The sequence below is a fragment of the Rutilus rutilus genome (genome assembly GCF_951802725.1).
Source record: "Rutilus rutilus genome assembly, chromosome: 25".
Lineage (NCBI taxonomy): Eukaryota > Metazoa > Chordata > Actinopteri > Cypriniformes > Leuciscidae > Rutilus > Rutilus rutilus.
The window spans coordinates 26,301,829-26,310,754 of record NC_140229.1 but is presented as its reverse complement, the minus strand read 5'-3'; the positions used below and the strand labels follow the sequence as shown (position 1 = coordinate 26,310,754).

At 39.6% G+C, this 8,926-nt stretch overlaps 1 protein-coding gene across 5 annotated transcripts in view; it reads right to left on the bottom strand.

Annotated features, from left to right (window-relative positions):
- pam (peptidylglycine alpha-amidating monooxygenase) overlaps positions 1 to 8,613 on the bottom strand; it is a 52,756-nt gene extending 44,143 nt beyond the window's left edge. For 2 of the 5 annotated variants that reach the window (XM_084401460.1, XM_084401462.1), the window contains exon 1: positions 1,471 to 1,577. The gene's annotated coding sequence lies outside the window, so the exon portion shown is untranslated. Of the gene's footprint in view, positions 1 to 1,470; positions 1,578 to 8,317 lie in introns of those variants that run through there. The other 3 variants (XM_084401461.1, XM_084401459.1, XM_084401463.1) reach the window with 3 other exon arrangements.
- Between the last annotated feature and the right edge of the window lie 313 nt (positions 8,614 to 8,926).

The following is an 8,926-nucleotide window of genomic DNA, read 5'->3' as shown; positions in this document are numbered from 1 at the left end:
AAGCTGGACTATGATGCTATTTTCCTCTGGAGCTGCTGTACAGCAGAAACAAACTTTGTTGCATTATTTTCCTGTTATCACTGTAAAGCTGCTTTGAAACAATCTGTATTGTAAAAAGCGCTATATAAATGAAGGTGACTTGACTTGACATTAAATTCCCCAGCATAAACACTGATAGTTATCAATAAAAGTAGGCAGCTGTGAAAACAAAACAATGTACGTCCAAGCTGCATCAAATGCATTCTCCAAATCAAAGAAAACAGCAATCGCATAATCCTCTGAGCATCAACACAGAGCCTCACTTATAAGATGACTGGACTCCATCATCCATTCATTAACCCTTATTAATAATAACCATTATTATTATTATTATTCTCGTCATGGTTTTACATAAACACTTATAACTGAATGGTTCATTGTGAAATTTCCCTGCTTTTGGAACATGAATGATTTCCACTGCTTTCCAAGAAATTCTTTAAAGGAAGTTCAAAACAGTATATTCTCTAAAAACTGACTGTGGATGTTGTCCGCCCCAAAAGGTTTAAGCAAACATAGTTCTGAAGAAAGACCTTTGTCTTTCCAGTGTTTATTTGTCTTTGAACTATGCCAGACGGTATTTGGTGATATTTGTGAAATTGTATTATTTAAAATGGACTATAAATTTGAAATATCTCTCATTACACAGGACTGAAAAAGGTACCAGTTTGCTTTTTTAAAAGCAACACTAGGCCCTTCTCTTCTTCAAGAACTGGAATAAGTGGGAAATGGTCACTAAAACTCTTCATTAAGCTACTACACATTATTTAAGCCTATTCTACTTGAGCTACTGATATAGTAACTGTATCAGTGCTGTGAGAAAAGAGATAAAGGTCAGCATAAAAAACATTTGCATTTAAGCCGTCACAGACTGATCCCATCTTCCATTTTATAATATAAAAAAAACAGAAGCTGTAAAACAGAAAGCGCATGATCTATTGTGCGTTCACTAGGTATGAATCATCTCACACGCGCAAGTCTGCACGTCATCCATACCTGTTATGAAATGCAAAACTTGCAGTCTGCAATCTCAAATAACTGAAAAGCTGCCACTGTTATCCAGGGAAACATCTACTTTTCAGCAGCCCATGATGCCTTTTACTTCAAGAGAAATCTGACCCAATCATTTTTTGATGAGGATGGATTATGGATGGCGGGAGACAAGCACCACTCTGAGAAACAAACACCTAATGATCCCCTGCACCTTCTCAAACATACGCCATTGATCATCCGGCAAATATCAACCTGCCACACGGCTCAGTCTCTCAGAAGTCGCAGTAAATGATCACTGACGCAATAAATCCACTCAAAGCACTGCACTATCTAGAGCTGCTCTGTCACGAAGCATTCTCTCTGCATTAAACACACTGTAGCCCAGGGAACAATAGAGTCTGGGAGAAGGAGAAAGACAAAAATTCATAACAGACTGCCTACCTCACTCGCTCGTCACATTGAGACCTGAAGCACGACAGAAAACAAGAGAGAACTGGAGAAAAGAGAGGGACGTCTGCTTCAGTGCAGCCTGACTCATTCATAGAGAGAGAGAGAGAGAGAGAGACAGTCTAGCATGCTGGTTGACATCATCATCATCATCACACCCAAGACCTGAGGAGGTAACTATGGTAACCACTGCACGCCCACAGGATTCACCATCAGTTACCATAGTTACCGTCCCCATGAGTCTCTCTCTCTCGCTCTCTCTCCACATTGATCCATCCGTGTTTAAGCCGCTCGCTCTCATACGCAGCAACACACCGTGAACACAGTGGCTACGCCCATGCAGTCAGTGTCGGAGACTAACAACTGTGAGAAACAAAACTATAATGCTGTTACATGAGCAAAAACAATATTATTTAGGTCTATTGCAAAAATCGAAATATATAAATAGTATAATGTTGGGAGAGTGAGTCTGATCGCATCATTGATGATGCTTCACAGGAGTGGGCGGTTGCCGAGCTCTTTGACGCAGTTTCCGTTGCCATGGTAACAGCGGCTGCTCAGGTGGAGCTCTCCTCTGAACTCATGGGTAATGTAGTTCTTCACTGGGAATTTGGTTATTTTTTAACAAAGTTAAAATCACTCTGACTTATTTAAGCATTAATCATCACTTGCTTTCAGAACTCAAGGTAGGTCTGTGTTGATACAATTCAATTTGCAAGAGCTTTATTTTAAAGATGCATTCAACCATGTATTTAAATTCAAGAGCAATCCAGAATTACAGTCTTGTATTACAGTGTTTGTTGTCTGAATCATTTTCTCCTAAAATCACAGATATATGCTATAATTTCTTTACTGTAAAACATCCAATAAATCAAGATAAACAATTGGGGCAATGATATGTGCTTTATAAGTAATAAACAGACAATATCATAGTAATATTCATACTAATAGCAACTAGTTAATAGTGAGAATTTGACCCTAAACTAAAGTGTTACCAAACATTGTGTCAGCAACATCACAGGATGAGACGCAGGATGTGGCGCTTCATGTGACAAACAATATACTGTGAGTGATCAGAGATTAGTTGAGAGATGACTCTGATGTGTTGCAAGGCTTTCTCTGCAGTCATTGTTTCAGTAGCAGCATTAAAGTGCCCCTATTGTGCTTTTCAGATATTACCTTTCATGTAGTGTGTAATATTGCTGTTTGTAAATGTCAAAAGACCAAAGTGCAGATGAATGGAGTTATTGTCTCCTAAAAAAAAAAAAGGAAAGATTCTGAACTGCCTGAAACGAGTCTTCCTGTTCCATACCTTCGTAACAAATTTGCATAATGCCAGCTTATGGTCTTCATTTCAACCAACACCTGCTCTGAACCTCAAACACTGTATCTGCAAGCTGAGACTGGTGTTATTACACCTCGTGTTATTCATGTCGAGAAGCGGCTGTTTTCTGCACGGCGAATCCGCTTTGATGCTCTTCCAAAAGGAGGAAGACTTGCACTCAAATCGATACTGTAAAACTGACACCATCAATACTGTTCATATCTAGGGCTGCCCCCTAAATGTTAGTCGATCCAGATTTTATTAACTCGGTTAGTCGCAGAAAAAGAAAACTCCACAGGAATTGGCGAAGTGACGCAGTCTGTGACGGACAGATCGTTAAAGGAACCGTATGTAAGAAATGTATTTCAATTAATCATAAAATGGCCCTGATATGTCACTAGACATTAATAAATCATGTTCATTTCAAATACTTACATCACTGACAACAGTAGTCCGGACAGGATATTGTCATTTAAAAGTGAAGTTGCAGCCCTCAACTGATGTTGATGTTGTGTTTTGGCCTGAAGCGCCACCCTTCACCTATCTACCAATCACTAAGTCAGTAGTGTTTCGGCATCCGGGTTGCCAGCTCAGCTCTAGTTACCACAGCTGCAGCTACAAACGTTCCTGCTGGATCCTGCAGCCTAGCTGGCAACCTCGAGTCAGGGGGGAGGGGGAGGGGATACACCGCTCTACAGTAATTTGAAAGTGATTGCAGTACCAGTTTTGGCCACAATCTTACATACGGCTCCTTTAACGGCGGGTTCTTGTGGTAATTACAGTATGTCGGCAGTAAATCCAAACGTTTGCCTATCATCCATCAACCTCAAATATGGATTACCATTTGGAACAGGATAGTAGTAGCAACTTTACATAACTCTATCATTCTCCTAGATAAACGTGTGCTATTATTAGGTGCACATCCAAGTGTTTGAGCTGAAGTAGAGTGTGCTTTACTGGCGCCGGCGTGATCACTTGCATTTTTTCCTGTTAACAGCAGAAACAACTTAAAATACTAATTTCGGTCATACAGATAATAATTATACAATACATAATTCGAAACAAAGGGTCTACTTTTATTTGTGTAAACTCACAGTAAAAATTTTTTTTTGTGCTTTTGTAAAATAACTGGTGAACTTCGAGCACGGCACAAAAATGAACCGAAACTCAGTGTCCACTTGCCTCACAGACATGAGAAATATATCTATAGAAAGCTCGAAATGTCTACAAATACTCTCTGCTTATGTAATCCGCATGAAAGGTGCATTTCTCTCTAAAGGTGTGTCCACTTTACTGCGGAGATGAGAGTCCACATCGTCAACTTCATCTTTGCAGCGACACTGACTCAGAAAACACTAGTTTATTAATAAACAATTAAAATGTCTCCCAGCTATTTTTTCCAACACGTTTATAATCATTACTTTTGCCGATGCTTTGCAGCAAGCTTTATGTGTGCACTTGTGCGCGTAATAGGCCAAAGATTCCACCCCAGTATATATTTAAGCAATTCAATTAATATAAATGTGCGTTTAGTCATCTAATGGCTTAAATAATGACTACTATTCGACTAGAAAAATCTTTAGTCGGGGGCAGCCCTATTCATATCACTGTGTATCAAGTGCTGAGGAACTGAAATTCAGATATGGTAATGGTCATTTGTGTCCAACACGAACTGTAAGTGGTCGACCAATCACAACAGACTGGGCCATCTGACCAATCAGAGCAGAGTAGACCAATCACAACAGACTGGGTCATCTGACCAATCAGACCGGAGTAGACCAATCACAACAGACTGGACCATCTGACCAATCGGAGCAGAGTAGACCAACTAACAAATAACCAAATACACTTGCTACCCTCTTAACGGTCTTAATTTTGTTTATCTTGCGCTGCTCAATGTTAGACTAGCCTAACTCACACTGACAGCTGACGGCGGCGTGCATAAAGCATCATGCAAAGATAGAGGTTTCCTGTTACAGATCATGCCATTGTTGATGCAGTATTCGTGTTAGTGCCCCAAGATACATTTGTGATGCGATCGGGGAAAACCCATCATATGGTGAAATTACAGGTTTTGATACCATATGAGAGCTGGTTTCAAGATATTCTCAGAGATGATAGACAAGATGTTATAGAATAATAATTTAATGAAAAATAAACTGTGACTAAAAACTGACATCCAAACTATTTTTTGATATTCCTGAAAACATCCGACGGGTTTTCCCAGATCGCATCACATTTATTCTGTGAGATTTATTTTTATTTTTAGAATTGGCCGTTAGTGTGATCAAATACATATAATACATAACATTCAGTGGCACATTACACTCATAAACAGATGTGCCACAAACTGACTACAGATTATAAATATGATTTAATTAAGATAAGTTTACTCAGAGTAAGAGGATAAAATCAACTTTAAGCTCCAAAAACTGAGGTAAATCTCAGGGTATGTTCAGTATGAAGCTCCGGAACACCTTCAGTTCCAGGGTTCGTTTACTCCAGCGTTCCCTATTGATGAGACTCTAGTGGCCGTGACAGATTACGTATATATATGGTTAATAATATAGCCTAGGCCTATTTATTTAGTTATTATAAAGCACTATTATAACATAAAGCAATGTTTACTTTACTCAAATTTATTTTATTCTCATCTCACACACTGTGGATCTGGAAACGGACCATGGTGACTCCTGGATTAGGCGCTCAGTTGAGAATGTCTTTAGGGCTTTTCACTGCGCTTAAACCCAGGTTATTGTCGTTCTGAACAACACTTTTAACCCTGGGTAAAGGAGTGCTTCACACTTGTAATTTAGCAGCGGAGTAAGCACAGCTTTTTACCCGGGGTTATGAAACCCTGCTCCAGGGTTAGCACAGCTTTTTACCCGGGGTTATGAAACCCTGCTCCAGGGTTACCACAGCTTTTTACCCAGGGTTATGAAACCCTGCTTCAGGGTTAGCACAGCTTTTTACCCGGGGTTATGAAACCCTGCTCCAGGGTTACCACAGCTTTTTACCCGGGGTTATGAAACCCTGCTCCAGGGTTAGCACAGCTTTTTACCCGGGGTTATGAAACCCTGCTCCAGGGTTAGCACAGCTTTTTACCCGGGGTTATAAAACCCTGCTCAAGGGTTAGCACAGCTTTTTACCCGGGGTTATGAAACCCTGCTCCAGGGTTAGCACAGCTTTTTACCCGGGGTTATGAAACCCTGCTCCAGGGTTAGCACAGCTTTTTACCCGGGGTTATGAAACCCTGCTCAAGGGTTAGCACAGCTTTTTACCCGGGGTTATGAAACCCTGCTCCAGGGTTAGCACAGCTTTTTACCCGGGGTTATGAAACCCTGCTCCAGGGTTAGCACAGCCTTTTACCCAGGGTTATGAAACCCTGCTCCAGGGTTAGCACCGCTTTTGCAGTGTTAACTCCGCATTGCGTTGCCAAACTGGTAGTGTGAAACGATCGGTGTTAGAATGTTACAGCTAGATGCTTAGCAACCGAAAACAACCAATCGTGTGCCTTATATTCACGAGTTTTGAGCAGTCAAGGAAACACAGCACAATGTTTAAACAGTCCTTTCTGCGTATAATAGGAAAAATGTCAAACGGCGATGGAAAACGCTACAATTGAAGTGAAGGAACCGTATCTTTCTTACCTTTATAGTCTGATAGTTTCACTCAGAATATTTTTTTTATTACAGTCACAGCAATGTGTAATTTGAGGATGTGCAACGCTAGAGTCTTTATGTAAACAGGTTACGCTCTGCGCTTGCCCAATCAGAGACACTGACATCACACATATGCAAATAAGGACGTAAACACAGGATTTAGGAACATACAGTGTGAAAAAGCAGTTTATGAAACAGTTAATCCTGGGTAAATTATGAGCAGTGTGAAACGTGAATAAAGATAACCCGGGATTTTAAATGACCCAGGGTTAACTAGTTCAAGTGCGAAAAGCCCTTTTGTGTGGTCACAGAAACTCTGAGCTTCATACTCCAGGTTGACTGAACTTACTGCAGGGTTTGAGACCTGCATACCTCGAGTGAGCAAGCTTTGGGGTAATCAACCGAGAGTTCAGGGTATTTGTGACGGCAAATTAACCTCGCTTTCTAGATTACCCCCTTCACTGTGCACGCAATAATATTTTCATGTTAGTTTGTTTTTCAAAGGGAACCCAAAGTAACAGCACACAAGTTGAAGATACAAAAATCTTAACAGCTACAAGCAGTGAGACGTTTTTGAGTAACACCAGCTACAACCTGTGCGATTTCGGCAATCCTATAAGATCATTACAAATCACACTGTACGACATGGCTCTAACAGACTAGGGTATGGCATGTATGTAGACTGTACGATGATGACACCTATTGAATCATAGGCTACGACACAAGTTAGTATAGAAGAATAAAGCATGAGCTAGTGGTGAACAAACAGAGCAAGATGAATCGTGCTTTGGCAATTGTGGTTAATGTTCGCTGAAAAAAGAGAGGAAGCGAAAGAGGAGAATATAAATGCAATTATCGCTGGCTATCTGTGGTCGCAAGACCATGACAATAGCCGTCTCTGAACCTCTCTCCCTGAAACTCATATCTAATCAAACACACCTGATTTAACTCATCAGCTCATTAGTAGAGACCACAAGACCTGAAACACCCAATATCAGTGGGTTTTAATCCTGGTTCTGGGATCCACTGCACATTTTGTCGGTTTCTCTTATTTAACACCTGACTCCGATCATCAACTCAATCTTGGTATCATCAAGGTATGTTTACATAACAACCTATTATAAATGGATTCATATTTAAAACAAATGTTAGCACATATGGGTGACTATGCACATGAAATTGTCCGGCTATGACTTCTCGTTTCACAGAAGTATGAATATGAGGACACGCAAAGGCTAAATTCCCAGAATCATCCATCACAATGAGGAAACCCCCAGAATATAGTTCTGATGTGCAGCACAAAGATGTTACGAATCTGCCTGGAAAAGGACGCGTCTATAATTTCTTAAAGTCTTGGGGTCAGAAAGCCGTAAAAAAAAAAAAAAAAACACACAGCACCACAATCTCCACATAGTTTTTTTTTTAAATCCTCTGCGCTTATCCAAGAACACACTCCAGCATATTCAGCTGTCAGACACTGGGCCTACACACGGGACTGGGTTCTGTGGTCAGAGAAGAGCTTTATGGCAGCAAACACACCAGATGGGTTTGGGTCACACAGGGATAAAGAAGTACTCCATGCCCACAGTTAAATATACTGCTATATAATATACTTCTGACCTCTTGAATCCAACAAACAGTAACCCAAAAATAATAAATGACACAATTCCTTCTTTAATGACGATCATTTAGAATTAATTAAAACCTTAATAAACATTTATAGCAACAGATATATCCTATCTATAGTCACATCTATAGCTCTCAATTAATAAAAGCTCGGTTTTAATATAAAAGTAGTCTTCACATTAAAGTACAACTTCGTAACAGTTGTAATAAGTAAGTAATTAAATCTTACATATTCAGGTTTCAGTATGAAATCCGAAAGTATGCTGTAAGTGGCTAGGCTGCTTTGCTAACCGATGACGTCGTGTGAAGTTCAGTGAACTTCACTGAAACGGTTCAAAAGCTGAGAAAACACTCATATGATGAAACGACAGGCTTGTGAAAGACTTAAAAGGGAACAGAGGATGTTTATAATATGTTCAGAAACATGGCGGTTATTTACCTTCATTTTCTGTTCTTGTTTTGTCATGTTCAGTGTTCAGTCAGACCAGTGTAATCGATACGTGAGTTCATGAGTGAGAAAACCACGTGATAGTGTTTGGAGAGTGACATTAAAATTAAACTAGACTAAGCTTTACATTTAATAATTCAAATGTAAAAATAGAAAAAAAAAACTTTTTAAATTGACAAATAGGCACGTTTAAATGTAAATAAATTCATATAAAATAAATTATTTTTAAATTGAATTTGTAGATGTAAATATTTTAATAAAGTCTCATAACACGCTCTTTTGTCGCCACCTACTGGCGTGGGTATGTAAGCTTCAGATCACTAATTAATCTTTTTTTTATTATTTTTTTGGTGGTCAAAAGATTTGAGAATCCAAACTCCTCGCCTTGAA